Consider the following 16,480-nt stretch of genomic DNA (forward strand, 5'->3'; position numbering starts at 1 on the left):
AAAGGCTGCATCCTTGAGGGAGTACGAAAGAATGCATCCAGTCCAGGCTAAAATCTCCCTCCCTCCACCCTGCCTAGAGATGACCTTGGGTTTGAATGAAAAGGAAGAGGGCTTAATGCACTGCATGCTTCTCCCAGGCTACTTCAGAGAGACAGAAGGGGACTCTCACCTGGCTGAATAATTTATCAGAACCTGTGCATGATTAGATGGAGAACCTTGCATGGGCAAGGGCTGTGAGTCCAGCCACAACTCTCCATGACCATTCTCTGGTGGGCTTCGGGCAGGGGGGGGGGGGCTCACCCTAGTTCAAGGATGGTAGGAGGGGCTTGGTCCCCTTTGACAGGAGGGGTAAAACCCTATCCTGCACACAAATCCCATGGAGATCCTGTTAAAATGCAGATCCTGACTCAGTAGGTCTGGGGGAGGGAAGGCCAGGGCTGGGGGAACTGCTGGGGTACCGCGTTTCTGTCAAGATCCCAGATGGTGTTGGTGCAGCTGGTCCAAGGACCACACTTGAGGAGCGAGTCTCTACGCTGCCTACTGTCAACTGCCACCAGCTGCTTGTGCTTCCTCATCCTACTTAGAAATAAAAGCACGAACATCTGATGGTCTTGGGATCAGGAGAACCAAGAATCCTGCCTGCCGGTCCCCAGCTGGGGAAGTTGTTAGAGCCCACGGGTTCTGTGAAGCAGATAGGGGAGGTGGGAAAGCACAGCTTGTCTGGGGTGACCAAAGGTCCCAGTTTGCCTGGGACACATGATTTTTCTGTGCTAAAACCAGAAAAGCCCCAGGCAAACTGAAACATGTTGGTCACCCTAACAAAGCCCAGCTTGGAAGACTGATTCCTGGTGATAGAAATGAGAAAGTGGTTTTCTCCAGGAAGGGGAAGGGGGGGATAGACTGGAAAGGAAAATGGAGGACTTTTCTGTGTTGATAGAAATATTTTACTCATGGTACCCAATTGTAAAACCTCATCGAACTTAAGTCCTGTGCATATATTATTATATGTAAATTATAGCCCAATAAAAATATCTAAAACAGGCCTTGCAGATGCTGCCACCTCCCCAGATATTCCCACATCCAGCCTTGGTCAACCCCACCGTGTTCAAGATCGCTGGCAACGGCAAGCCCTTGGGCCACGTCTCCTTCGAGCTGCTTGCAGACAAAGTCCCAAAGAGGGCAGAAAACTTTCGTGTTCTGAGCACCGGGGAGAAAGGATTTGGTTCTAAAGCTTCCTGCTTTCACAGAATGATTCCGGGGTTTATGTGCCAGGGTGGGGACTTCACACGTCACCATGGCACAGGCGGCAAGTCCATCTACGGGGAGAAATTCGATGATGAGGATTTCATCCTGAAGCACACAGGTCCTGGCATCTTGTCCACAGCAAATGCTGGACCCAACACAAACGGTTCCCAGTTCTTCATCTGCACGGCCAAGACCGAGTGGCTGGTTGGCAAGCATGTGGTCTTCGGCCAGGTGAAAGACGGCACGGTGTTGTGACAGCCGTGGAGCGCTATGGGTCCGGGAACGGCAAGACCAGCAAGAAGATCACCATTACTGACTGTGGACAACTCTAATACATTTGATGTGGGTTTTATCTTAACCACCCGACCATTCCTTCTGTAGCTCAGGAGAGCACCCCTTCACCCCTCTCTGCTTGGAATGTTCTGTAATCTTCGTGCTCTCACCGCAGTTCATTGGGTTCCATATTTTCCTTACCCCTTCCCAGTCTAGCTGGATTGCGGAGTTAAGTTTATGATTATGAAATAAAAACTAAACAATGACAACAACAAAATATCTAAAAACAAAACAAAAGCAGGCTGGGCCACCACCTCCCCCTAAGGCCCCATCTGAAAATCTTGGCATCTTGCCACCCACTAGCTGGCCCAGAACAGACAGTTCCCTGGTGACCCCCCAACTAGAGGGAGGAAGAAGCTAAACCTGAGGCCAGTCCTGGGTGCACACCCTTTTCACAGTCAGCACCCCACCACCACCACCACCACACAAGTCAGCACATCCCCTCCACGGGACATTGAATTTTTCCCACTTAATAACCCTTCTTTGCAGGAGGAATCTAGAAATGCTGTGAACAGAGATATACACAAAGGGGTGAAGTTTTTCTTCTCCCCCCACCCCAAAGAGGTCATTTTAAAAGGTCATGGTAGCCACTGAGAGGCCATGGGACTGAGGGAAGTGTCACCAAAGTCTGTCCTTGTTAAAGACCCCTCCCTGCCTTTCCAGTGCCCCTGCCTGAGCTTAGCCCCAGCCTCTACCCACACTGAGCATCGTCCAACTCAAATCCAAGTTAGCTGAACACAGGCTGTCTCTCCCCAGCTCCGCTCCCTCTCTGCGCCCCTTCTCCACCCTCCCCAAACAGCAGACAGCTGCTTTCAAACCTCAGTGTGCAACATGCAACGGAATCACCCCGAGAACTTGTTAAAGCAGGAAGGCTGGGCCCCAACCCCCTGGTTTCCGATTCTGTAGGTCTAGGGGCCTGAGAATATGCATTTCTAACAGATTCCCTGGTGACGCTGATGCAGGTGCTCTGCCTTGAGAACCACCACTTCAGACTTGCACATGTATTTGCTAAGTGGATAAATCACCAGCCCTAGGAGACTCACACCCGGGCCTCCCTTCCTGCTTCTGCTGCTCTCTCAGTGGGAGGAACGTTTTAGGCAAATCTTTCTCCCTTTCTAAGACTCAGCTTATGCATTTGTGAAGCAGGGATAATAATACCGACCTCCCTGGATCACGGTGTGGATCCAGTGAGATAATGCAGGCTTTCCTGTGAACCCCGTTGGACTTGCCCTGGCTCTCAGAGCACAGATCTGTGCACACACCAGGTGCTCAAAAACGGGCCGTCATTGGATTAAGAGGCCCGGCTTTTGCAATGCCTCCTTGTCTGATCCATGGCCTGAGAAACCAAAAAGCCCAGTAAGGAAAACTAATGCAGGCAAACGGTGAGTTCCCTAGTTACAATGAAAGAGAAAAGGCCTCCCCTACTCACATCAATGTTTGCTTCTAGCTCAGCCACCAGCTGGCTACACCTGCCCCCACTGAGGTCACTCCTGGGCCTTTGGGCCACCATCTTTGGCTCCTTGAGGTCTGGGTCCCAACGAGCTCTCATGTTATTCCTATCTTGAAAAAAAACTCCCACGGGAAATTTAAGAGAGATGCTCTCCTGCAATAGGAAAGACCATGTGACCTGAGGCCACTCAATTCACCCCCTGAGTGTCAGCTTCTCCATCTGTGATATGGGGATAAAAATGTCTGCCCTCAAGAGTGCAGTGAAGGTTAAAAGAGATCGCATGTGTACGAAGTCCGGCTCCTAAGTTGACAGTTATTGCCTCTGGGTGTCCCATCCCAAAGGACTCAGGCGACATGGAGGGAGCCCTGTGTGAGAGAGAACATCTGCTCAGCGGGACTCTCCCTCCGGCTTCCACCTCCACGCCCACGCTGCCCTTCAGCAAAGTTTCTGGGAGTCAGGGTGTGAAGGCCCCAATCCTCTCGGCTGTTCTCTTTGTGACTCAGCTCTAAGCGGTGAGTGTGGAAATATCACAGGCAGAGCCTGTGCTGGTGACATTTCAGATCCAGGGCATCTTTCACATCCTCCTCCCCAGCTGCGTCTGGTCAGCATCCGCTGCTCAGAAACTCGATGGAGCGTTTCTGTCTCCTTCCTGAGGGTCCTTATTTACTCCACTTCACACGGGGATAGTACTTTGCAATGTATAGACCACCGTCACGTGCCTAGTCTTACTTAATCCTCCCAGCAACACTGCCAAGGAGAAAACACACTCAAAAAGGCCAAATCAATGACCCGAGATTACCCAGCTGGCTTGTGGCAGAGTCGGGATTTGAACCTAGGGCCGCCTGGCTCACAGGCCTGGTTTTTTATACAAGCTCAAACAGGAACAAGGTAAGTTCACTGTTCCCCTTGGTCTTCAGACTGTCCTCAGCACTAAATAAGAGCTGGACCAGACCCTGGACAAGGACCTGGAACTCCCCAGCACCCACTCACCGGCCCACAGACATGCAGTCCAGCCAGTGAGGCCAGAGGTCCAGCACATCCCACCTAGATCTCCCTTCCCGGCAAGGCAGCTGGAACCTCCCTATACAAGCCCCTTACAGAGCTGACATAAGCACCTGGGGTACCCACAGCACAGACCCTCTGGTCACTGTCCCCTCTGACACCTTCATCCGACCAGGCTCGGCCTCGGGTTAATTAACAGACAGGCCTGAATTTATATCCCAACTCAATCTCCAACATAAAAGATCCTGCTAAAGGGGCCAAGAATTTAATTGGCCATACCTATCCCTGTCTCCATGTCACCCCCACAATACTCCTGGCTTTCTTGAGCCTGACTCACCTCCCATCACACCCCTGTCTCCCTGACCTTCTCCCTGTGCCCTCAGGAAAACCGCTGTTAAGCAAACTCACCCCCACCTTCTGTCTCAACTGAAGCTCTCTGTCCCCAGAACCCCACTTTCCCTGCAGCCCTCTCTCTCCAGCAGGAGGGAGCTGCTCCTTCACCCCCTCCCCCCAGGTACACATCACTTCAGGTTCCAATTTGCAGTAAGCATCCTCATTGCTCCTGGCTGCCACTCCTTGGCCATGGCTTTCATGTGAAGCGGTCTCTTCAAGTTCTCTTCTCCCCTCTTCATGGCCATCCTTCCTCCTCAGTACCCTCGGGCTCAGTCTCCCTCTCCACCCTAAGCTCTGGCACCTTCTAGGGCTGGGTTTCTCAACCTCAGCACTATTGACACTTTGAACCAGATCACTCTATTGTGAGACTGTCCTGTGCCCTGTAGCATGTGTAGCAGCATCCTTGGCCTCTACCCACTAGAGGCCAGTAGCACATCCTCCCAAGTCGTGACAACCAAATATGTCTCCAGACATTGTCCAATGTCCTCCGGGGGCACCAAATCAACCCTGAGTCAGAACCACTGGTCTAGAGCAACGTCAGCATCTGGACCCCAGGTCCAGTGCCCCTGGCCACTCCAACCCCAGCGACAGTCACTTCACTCTGCGTCACCCCTCTCCTGGGGCAGCCACCTGCCTTCTCCTCGGCCCAGGGCTCCCTAGGAAGCAGGTGGATGAGTGAGGACAGAACCCATCCGGACCAGCTCCAGGGTCCAAGTTTCATCCAGCCAGGCTGCCTCCCCCATAGCACTTCCCTTGATCTGAAATGGATCTGTTATTTCTTAATAGTTCTTCCCTTTGCGCATTGTCTTTCCTGCCTCCTCCACCGGAATACAAACTCCTCAAGAGCAGGACCTTAACTATTTTCTTCACGGTTCTAGCCCTTAAACTAGCAGAATGCCTGGCACAGGGGACATTTATGGAAAGAGGGAGGAGTAGGACGGAAGAAAGGGAGAAAGGAAGGAAGGAAAACTTTGGGGAAAGCAGGGGAGAACTCTGCAGAAGCGGGGAGGAATTGATTAGAGGAAGCCACAAGAGTCAGACATATTGTTGTGCTTTGAAAGAATCTGTAGCTAATAAAAGGAATAGTGCATCTCTATATTTACTGACATATCACTATCCCTAATAAAGCTATTTATACACCCTTCTGGGTATGTATGCCCAAAGAAATATCCGAAAGAATGCTCACCAAAAGGCTGAAGATTTTTATCTCTGAGCGGTGAGATTTTAGGGGGAGTGTTGCTTTCTCTTTTACTTCAATTTCCCATAATAAGAATATATTATCCTTCCAAGCAGAAAATCTTATAAATCATGTTTTCAAAGCATGTATTTTAAAGGGAGAAAAGTCTCATGATAAAACATTAGGTGGAAAGGAAATACAAAGAAGATGTAGCCCAACTGAAACAACTTTTTTAATTTCACATGGAAAGTACTAGAAAAAAGATCCAGAGGAAATCTACCATGTCTCAACAGCAGTGATTCTGAGGAGTGGGAAGAAGGACTAAGAGCCCTTTATCATTTCTGCTTTGACAGAGGACCTGAATTGTTTTTTATTTGATTTTATTAATTGAAATTAAAATAGCTACACACACCTGGTAGCTATTGTATTTGAGAGCTCTAGGGTGAACGAATATTTTTCATACTTAGAGTAAGAATACGAGACGTGATTTTTTAAATTAATAAATAAAAACTCAGAGCAGCGTATCCAAATGCTGCCCCAGTGTCTGGCCCAGTTTCACCCTGATGCAGAATTCTGCATCTGTTTATCACAAGATCTGAATGCCCCATCCAAACTTTCTTAGCAGATGTATCCTTTTTAAAAACTAGAGGCTGATTTCTTATTTCTTATTCAGTTTTTGAAAGTGAGGCAGAGTCGATGAACTTACACATCTTCCAGAAACTGACTTCCTCAGACCTTAACAGAAGGTACTTAAGTGCACAGATGTTTGCTGGTTTTAAAAGCAGGCCTTGCTGCGTATGAAAAAAACATTCCCCCTAATTTTTTTGCTCAATTTGTTTTAAGTCAGTAATGAAATCTGTGAATCTGTGCTCCCTTTCTTCAGGAAAAATGGAATTTTGATCTCTTTTAAAAATCAGAACGCAACAGGATAATGGAGAAATCAGTCTCAATAGTACATTTCATGTCCGTTTCAGAGCTCTGATGTAAACATGATGATGCTACGCTTTGGGGGTCTTTGAGATTTTTGCCAAAGCACAGCGGCTCAGGTGGATTACTGCCTGATGCATGCTTCTTTGGTAGATTTTTGTCAACAAATTGCATGTCTGCTTGTTTGAAATAAAATCATGAAGTTGTTAACATCTTTGCACAAAGACTGCTCCGTTCTGTTTGCCCTGGGGAAGAAGACTTTGTACTAATCACCCCATTCTCTCTTAGCGTGAAGAGCTTCAGAAGGAACACAAAACCCACATTGATTGCGCTCTTCCTACGTGCCAACTAAGTCACACACAAAAGAGGTTTGAAGATGTCACTCTCTCCTCATAGGGGCCAGAAGAGAGAACAGAGGGGGCACTACTTGGCCTCTGCTTTCACAAAATAATAATGAGATAAAACACTGAAATGTTGTGTCTTATTCACCATCTGAAGGCATGTACTTTGTCGATTCTGCATTCTTTTGAACAGGCAAATGGGGAAAAAAGACAAAAAACACGTTTCCCCCAATCTCACCGCCCAGAGACAAAAATCATCCCCTTTGGCAAGCATTTTTCCACATCTCTCTCTATTCCAATGGTTCTCACTGAAAGCAATGTTGTCCCCCAGGGGACATTTAGCAATGTCTAGAGTCATAATTGGTTGTCACACTGGGAGGGGGTGCTACTGTCATTTCATGGGTAGAGGCCAGAGATGCTACTAAACTTCTGCAACGCACGAGACGGCCCCACACACATACACAAAGAATTATCCCGACGAAGCAGCAAGGGCCGAGGGACCCTGCTACACCCACATGGGTGTGTAGTATTGTGTCCATTACCTAATCAAGTTCACATTGTGACACAGCTTTGTCATCTGCAAGACAACATGTCCTACTTGTGGTCGAGCACTGCCCACTTTGTAGAAAGGGCCTCATTTAATTTTTAACAGAACTCTGTAAGAGGGGAGAATATTATACATGTGATAGTGGGCGAGATGGAGGCTCAGAAAGGGCAAGTGTCTTGCTCAAGGTTGTACAGCAGTTGGCTGTGGTGCTGAGTCTGAAGTCCAGGTCTGTGGGATTCCAAACCCCACCTTTCCCACCATGTGCCAGAGTGCTCCCTTTCACCCCAGGGCACAGTTTACAAAGGGCAATGATGGACCTGGGAGCAAGACCCTTGACTCCAGAGAGCTCCCTCACCCCTTCCACCACATAAGGATACACAAGAAGTCGGCAGTCTGAGACCCAGAGGGGGCCTTTCCGAGAGCCTGACCATGCTGGCACCCTCATCTTGGACTTCCTGCTTCCAGAACTGTGAGAAATATATTCTGTTCTTTATAAGCTACCCAGTCCAGGGTATTTTGTTATGCAGCACAAACAAACTAAGACACATTTTCTCATTTTTCCTACCTTGTGCTAACTTGTTAAACGGAATGTTTTTAGTTCTACTGGTGAAATTCTCAATCTCATCTTTTTTCCTTCAGTTTCCTTCACAGCTTCATTTACTTCTGGACTCTACTGTCAAGAGTTGAAAAGCCAAAGCTATCTGATTTTTATTTTCTTAGACGACAACCCACTTCTTCTGCCTCAGTTTTCATCAGTCTTTCTTTATCTTTGAAATATAATGGTTTCATCAGAGTCTATTTCTTATTAGCACTTCAAGTTTTTTATTCCCACTAAATTTACTTGGGAACACTTTTAGGACTGAAAATGCCTCATCTACCTCCACTTTGGGAATGTTTTCTTCTATTTCCTCTTTGAATATAGTTTCTGTTACATTTGCTCCATTTCTTATATCTAAGAACACAAATTATCCACATGTTAGTTCCAGGTTTCCCTCTCCTCCACATCCCAGTCTATCTGTCCAGATCTGCCAGGAGACAAAACCACACCAGTTATTTTAATTAAAATAATTTAAAGGAAATCCTTGTTAACTGACGATAAAGGTATTAACTGGGTACTGAAAAGGTGAAAAGAGGACACTAAAATTATAGAAGTAGCAACTCCAATGAGTAGCTACCAACCTGAGAGCTAGGCAAACAAAGAATACAAGTTTGCAGTTTTAAAGAGAGTTTAGGAGCTAGGAAAAAGGGTTTTCACAAAGCTGAAAATCAGATCTCAGCGCTGTGCTGGTATCTCTGAGCTCAGAAGCTGGGACAGGAACTCACAACTCCTGTGCTCTGAGCTAAGCATTTAGCCTCCCGTCTGCCACAGCCTGGGACAGTGACAGGTCCTCTGGAAAGACACTTCCAGACTAGTAGTTCCCAACCTTGACTATAGTACATCAGCATCACGCTGAGAACATTTAAAAAGACTAATGCCTACCTCTCAGTTCCTCAAGATACTGAGCTAATCCACCCTGCCTGCTGCCTGAGCATTGAGAGTTTTACTCTCCAGGTGATTCTAATGTGGAGCCAAGGCTGAGGACCACCGGCCTAGAATTATCTCTGCATAGGACCTGTTACCACCTCTGAGCATAAGGAAAAGATTAGTGTTCACAGCCCTGCTTTTAAAGTATCATGATCATCACATCAGAAAGCTCTTTTAAACTGGGGGTGCCCCTCCCGTTCCCTCCGGAGGTCCTGATTTAATTCACTCGCGTTGGAGTGGACACTGGGGTTTTATAACCCCAGGGAGTTCTAATGTGCAGCCGGAGTTTAGGTAGAGAAAGGCCCATGATGCATATTTCTCCCCTCAGGGAGTTTTGACGAGTAGATGCCAGACATCAAAGGGAGGCAGAAATGTCTGACATTGTGTCAGCATAAAGATCCTGGGTGGAAGAAGTCTGACAATTAGGTCGTTTTAAGAGGGAGCCCCTTCATGATGAGATGCCAGAAATTAGGGTAAACTCAGAAGCCCGCCCAAATGCCCGTTCATTGGCTCTGAGTGGAAAAGATAAGTTTCGATTTCCTTTAATATGACGACAAGTTAAATGTGGGTCCCATTGCCCTGGGGCAGTGGCTCCTGGACTAGGAGCAGCGGCAGCGCCTGGCAGCCCCATCCCAGCCCTACAGAATCAGAAACTCTGCGGGGAAGAGGCAGCCATCTGCATTTCAACAAGTCTCTGGGGTCTGATGCACACGCAAATTTGAGATCCACTTCCCCAAGCAGAGACATCTGGAAAAGTCACGCCAGAAAGAAAACAAACACTAAAAGGCTTGTGTCCCTCTCTGTCCCAGGAACCCCTTCCATAGACAATTGCAGAGAGTAGCCCCCCCTCCCTCTGGTAGACCAATGACATCACCATAGCAACAAGGATGGTCTTGGTGGGTCTCATTCACCACGAAAACGTCTTATCTTAATAAATGTGAGAATTTGCATGTCACATCAGATCCTGTGGTCTTTGTCCCTTTGCTTGCCTGTGACAACTAGTACTACCTCTTTGCCTTTTCCTTTGGCACACTGAGAGCTTATCTTTGACTAATCCGGCTTTATCCTCTCAAACCGGTGCAAAGTCCTCCAGATCTTGACAACAGATCATCTGATGGGCCTAGCTTTTGCCTTCTGTTGTGACTCTTGTCCTCTTGCAATGCTTTCACCAACACCTCCGTGGCATTTGCTTTTGGGAGGACCACCTCAAAGTGTGGACACCAATCGAGCTCAGAATAAACTGAAGCCCCTGATTTCTTTTCCACAAGTGATGAGAAGCCACATCTTCTCCAGCTGGCATCTCAGCTGTTGGTATCTTGGACCCAGGTATACAATCTCATAACACCTTGTGAGACGGTAGCAAGCCATTGTTTCTTGATTCCGTTGCGCTCAGGGAGCAGGCTTTGCTCATGCTAGGACACCGACCGTTTGGGTTTGCCAGGAACTAAGGGGTTTCCCAGGACACAGAACTTTCAGGACTAAAACCAGGAAAGCCCCCTCGGAGCAGCTGCAACCGTGTTCCTTGGGGGGAGCGATAGTGGTGGCCTCCCAGACAGTCCCCAATGGTCCCACCTCTTGGTATTCACACCCTGTGTGATCTCCTGCCCTTGGTGGTCAGCTGGACCTAGTAAAAGGGATAGGACGTCACTTCTGAGATTAGGTCATGAGAAGACTGAGACTTCCGATGTGCCGGCTTTCCCTCTCACTCCCTCCCTTGCTGCGTCTGAGAGAAGCCGGTGCCATGTTGAGAGATGCCCTACAAACAGGTCCACGGGGCAAAGAACTTACGTCTCCAGACAACTGGTAAGGCTTGAATTGTGTTCTGATAAAACATATGTTAAAGTCCTAACCCCTTATACCAACCCTCTGGCCCTCTTTTCTGGGAAGCTTCCCCACCATTCCCATGGTAACTACGGAGGCCACTATTTCATATACTGGGACCTCCCTCCCTTGGCCACAGCTGGCCCTTGACCTAAGTTGAACCTTTCCTTGGGGTTTTTGATTGGAACAAACTGAGATACTTCCAACTCTGCAGCTATTGGCCTCCATGTTTTTCTGTTTCTACTATTTCCAGCACGTAAGTTTCCTTCACTTAAAACCAAAGAGAAAGTCCCTTTCACCACCATAGCCAACCCAGAGGTGAACGTAACATTTCCCATAACATCAGAGGATGAGGGGGAAGGTACGACCACAACCCTGCCCGTAACTCAGACATTCCCTACAATCTTCTCTGTGGCCGGTGGCCTCTGAAGGTAACTCTGATTTTCCCCAAGAAAAACCACAGCCATCCCAGACCCCTGGCCTCAAAAGTCATCCTGGGATCTCCTCATCATGCCCAACAACAATACCTCAGACTGGCGACAAAATTTTACATGGGAAGGAGGAAGGGGAAATACTATGAATCAAAGGGACTGCAAGTTACTCAAGGATGGAAGCTGGTTCAGTAGGTGAGGAAATGAAGACGTTATCACGAAATCAGAGGAAAAATAGTTCCTGGAATGGCTGTGATTCCAGACCCTCCCTGCTTAAGTGGGGGCCCCAAATTCAAGCCCGCAATATTCATCCTTGTAGAGTCGACATCAAAAAGGGGCCTGAGGTAGACATGGCATCAGTGAATGGATGGATGGATGGACAAATACCAAATGAGAACACAGTAGTTCTCTATAGACAGAATCAGAAGCACCCAGCTGAGTGAGTGGCAAGGGCTTTTGGTTGATCCTGGCAACACCTTTCGGCTGGCAGCTCTCTTAGGTGAGCAGGACAAGTGGCCATGAGGGGTGCAGAGAGAATACTAACCAGGGAAAGCAAAGCCTACCTTCCCACCGGCCTGCTGTGATGCTGAGCCGTTCCCGCCTCCGCCTCTCTGAGCCTATTTCCCCATCTACACAAATATAGGGCTGTCCGAGCTCTGCCCCTCTCTGGCCCCCTCCATCTTCCAGATCCAAGGAAACGTCATGGGTTGGGCTGCTCCCGAACTCTCAAAGCAGAGCCATATTCCAGGGCCTCTGCAGAGCAGGTCTCACTGCCCATCTGCCAGTTCTGTTTACAGAATGACGCCAGGATGGGTGGGCAGTTGGGAGGTCTCCAGCTTCTCTGAGGACATCTCTGCAGATGCTTCTGAAAAGGGTGCGACGTGGGCCTCGCGGCGATGACAAGTTTGGAACACTGCCGCTCGGTCCTGCCTGGCCCCCCGCTCAGCAGGCAGGCGCGGGTGACTCCCCATGGGGGCGCTGCATCCTTCCATGAGATGACAGAGGCTCTGTCAGAGCTGGTGCCCTCCCCTGCCCTGCCCAGGCGCCAAAGGATAAACTCCTGGGTCGCTGGGGTGATGGTGATGATGGAAATAACTCCCCAGCCTCTAAGAACATACAGGGCCACACGTTGCAGTATCCCTTTGTCCCAGTTTGGTCCACTTTCTGCTCCTCACTGCCCAGGGCACTGTCCGGCCTCTTACCAAGATGTTCTTCAGGCTCCAGGTAATTAGTCAATTGAGAGCGAGGGTCTCTCAATTCTACAGACCCAAACTTTTCTTAAACCCAGCCAGGACACGTTGGTGCACATCGTTAGCATAGCATCTCCTCCTATCAGCACTCACTGTCCCTAGGGGCTGTGCTAGGCTTCTATTATGTAATCCTCCATACGACTCTAGTAGATCCAAAACATAATGCTGAGGAGTAAACCGAGGCTCAGAGAGGCTATTGACTTGCCCAAGGCCACAGAGTGACGCAGTCACTGGCAGAACGGAGATGAAAATTTAGGTCAGTCCATAGGTAGAGCTTGTGCCCTAACCACTGGGAGGTCCTGCTTCCCAGCACAGCCCAGACAGTAAAACCAAAGACCCTTCCAGCCTTGACCAACTGGCCCCACACTTGCTTGCACCCGGGCTACAGCCTCTCTACACCATTGGCAGCTCCCAGCCTCGCCAGTCCCACTGCACCTCTGCACATACTCTTTGCTCTCCCCAAAATGCTCCGGGCACTGCTCATGGATGCCCTCCTCCATGAAGATCCTCTCACACTTCCCGAACCCCCAAGGGAGAATGAACCCACTTCTCCCTCATGCCCTCACTGACTCTGTAGGTGTCTCTACTGCAGGAAACAGTTACTTATACATGGATCTCAGCCTTCAGGCTTCTGGGCTTTGGGGAAATAGAGTTCATGCCTTATCCATTTCTGCGTGCCCAAGGTCTGGCTCAGGGCTAGGAACACAAAGGCTCTCGGGAAATACTGGATGAAGAACCAGGTGAATTTTTTTATTGTTGTTCTATTACAGTTGTCCCAATTTTCCCCCATTGTTCTCCCCTGCCAACCACCCCCCCACACTGGCTCCCAGAGCCAATCCCCACCCTACTGTCCACGTCCATGAGTCATTTATACCTGTCCCTTGACTACACCCTCACCTGGAATCCAATTCAAGTGTCCCAGACAGCAAGTTCATGGGGCAGGGATGCCTGGCACACAGTACATGCTTGCTCAGTGAAAACTTATTTCATGAATGAATGATGAACACAGCTGAGGATTTACACTCTCATTTCTATATACTCTCCCGGTGACCTAGACAGCTGGTTCCAGATGTAACCTTAGGGTTTAGAAATGGTACTTTCCAGTAAATTGACCAGCTCTAAGGTACCTTTACAGACTGAGTGTTTGTTTCCCCCAAAAATTCATATGTTAAAACCCTAATCCCAATATGATGGTATTTGGAGATGGGGCCTTTGGGAAGCAATTAGGTCATAAGAGTGGAGCCCTTATGGAAGGGATTAGTGCCCTTTAAGGAAGAGCCCACATTACTAGCTAAGCTCTTCTCCACCATGTGAGGACACAATGAGAAGCTGGCAGTCTGCATCCCCAAAGAAGGTCCTCAGCAGAACAGGCCATGCTGGCACGCTGACCTCAGCACTCCAGCCTCCAGACTAAGGATAAACCTCCATTGCTTGTAAGCCACTCGGCCTAAGGCACTTTATTATGGCAGCCCAAACTGATTAAACTGTCTCAAAGTAACTTTTTAAGCCTAAAATTATCCTTCTGAGACAACGGGCCTTCAAATTTTAGTAAGAGCCCTAACTTTCGGTCAAGATGGCGGCATAGGCAGACATGGCTCACCCACAACCACATCAAAATAACAACTAAAATATAGAACAACCATCACTCAGAATAATCAGAAACCAAGTTGAATGGAAGTCTGACAACTATGGAATTAAAGAAACCACATCCATCGAGATGGGTAGGAGGGGTGCAGATGCAGAACAGGCTGGCCCCTCACCCATGTGTGGTGATAAAAATTCAGGAGGGACGTCTCAGGAGCAAGGAGTCCCAGCCCCACACCAGGCCCCCCAGCCCAGCGTTCCAGCACCAGGAAGACAAATTCCCACAACTCTGGCTACAAAAACAAGCGGGGATTGAGTTGGTGGAAGAAACTGCTACAGCCCCAAGAAGTTCCCCTTAAAGAACCCACACACAGACTCACCTGCTCAGACTCACTCCCTCTGAGCTCCAGCACTGGCGTGGCAGCTTGAAAGGCACCAGTGGTATACAGGAACCGAAGTGTCTGGCATGAGTCGAGCAGAGGCCACTGTCCCTTTTCTGAACCCTCCCCCACAAAGCCAGCAAGCTGGTGCCATATCTGAGACTCCATCAACCTGGCTAACACTGTTTGCCCTGCCCTGGAGATCCCCAGAGACTCCACCCCACCCAATTTATGGGCCCACCCAAGCTGCTTTTCCATGAGTGGCTGGTCTTGGCTCAGGCTTCACAACTTCCTAAATCCTCACAAACAAGCAACAGCTGGCCTTAGTGAGCCCCAGGCCTGGCACTAGCAGCAACCAGACTAGATTCACAGCTTGGACTCACCTGGGAATCTCCAAGCCCAGCACAAGGAGCAGCCATCTCAGGTTGTGTTATAGCTCAGGCAGGGTGCCCCAGGCAAAATACGGGTGGGCGCTGACTTTGCTCTGCACCACCTGGGAAACCCTACAGTCTGCATATCCAGTGGACAGCTACAGACCACATCAGAGCACCACCAACCTGCCCCTGCACAGCTGATCCTCCCTGGAGGGCAGAATGTGGTGGTCAGTGGCCACAGCCAATCCTTGCAGCTGACTGGCCTGGGTAAATCCCTCCCATTGACCTACCAACAGCAACTAAGGCTCAGCTACAAGAGGAGGGTCTACTCAGCTCACATGAAGTTACACCTCAAGTATCCAGCTTGGGTGATAGGGGAGGCTGTGCCACTGGACCCTACAGGACACCTGCCACATTAGACCACACTACCAAGACACAAAGTCAAAACAACGCTACCTAATACATAGAAACAAACACAGGGAGGCTGCCAAAACAAGGAGACAAACATGGCCCAAATGAAAGAACAGATCAAAACTCCAGAAAAAGAGCTAAAATGAAATGGAGATAAGCAATCTATCAGAAGCAGAGTTCAAAACACTGATTATAAGGATGCTCAAGGAACTTAGTGAGGACCTCAGCAGCATAAAAAAGATCCGGTCAGAAACGAAGGATACACTAACTGAAATAAAGAACAATTTACAGGGAAACAACAGTAGAGTGGATGAAACTGAGAATCAAAACAATGATATGGAACATAAGGAACCAAAAACAACCAATCAGAACAATGAAGAAAAAGGAACCAAAAAAAATGAGGATGGTGTATGCGGCCTCTGGGACAACTTCAAGCATCCCAACATTCACATCATAGAAGGAGAAGAGGAAGAGCAAGAAATTGAAAACTTATTTGAAAAAGTAATGAAAGACAACTCTCCTAATTTGGTGAAGGAAATAGACATGCAAGTCCATGAAACACAGAGGGTCCCAAACAAGATGGATGCAAAGAGGTCTACTCCAAAATACATCATAATTAAAATGCCAAAGATTAAAGATAAAGAGAAAATCTTAAAAGCAGCAAGAGAAAAGAAGTTAGTTGCTTACAGAGAAGTACCCATAAGACTGTCAGCTGATTTCTCAAAAGAAATTTTGCAGGCTAGAAGGGATTGGCAAGTCATGAACAGCAGGGACCTACAGCCAAGATTGCTCTACCCAGCAAAGCTACCATTTTGAATCTGAGAGCACATAGATTCCCAGACAAGAAAAAACTAAAGGAGTTCATCATCATCAAACCATTATTATGTGAAATGTTAAAGGGACTTATTTAAGAAAAAGAAGAAGCTCAAAACTATGAACAATAAAATGGCAATAAATACATATCTATCAACAATTGAATCTAAAAATCAAACTAAGCAAACAAGAAGAACAGAGACAGAATCATGGATATGGAGCGCGTTTTGATGGTTGCCAGATGAGATGGGGTGTGGGGGAATGGGTGAAGAGGTGAGGGGATTAAGAAGTACGAATACGTAGACAGAGAATAGCCATGGGGATATAAAGTACAGTATAGGAAATGGAGTAGCCAAAGAACTTATACGTATGACCCATGTACATGAATGATGGTAGGGGGATTGCCTGAGGGAGGGGGGTTGCTGGGTGGAGGGGGGCAACAGGGGAAAAATCAGGACAACTGTGATAGCATAATC

General features: G+C 48.3%; 1 pseudogene; it reads left to right on the forward strand.

Moving 5' to 3' along the window:
• Positions 1 to 1,050: 1,050 nt before the first annotated feature.
• LOC150003585 (peptidyl-prolyl cis-trans isomerase A pseudogene) lies at positions 1,051 to 1,577 on the forward strand (annotated as a pseudogene).
• The last annotated feature ends 14,903 nt before the right edge of the window (positions 1,578 to 16,480 follow it).

This window comes from Furipterus horrens, unplaced genomic scaffold (assembly GCF_987537825.1).
Source record: "Furipterus horrens unplaced genomic scaffold, mFurHor1.1.pri manual_scaffold_8, whole genome shotgun sequence".
In the NCBI taxonomy this organism is placed as follows: domain Eukaryota; kingdom Metazoa; phylum Chordata; class Mammalia; order Chiroptera; family Furipteridae; genus Furipterus; species Furipterus horrens.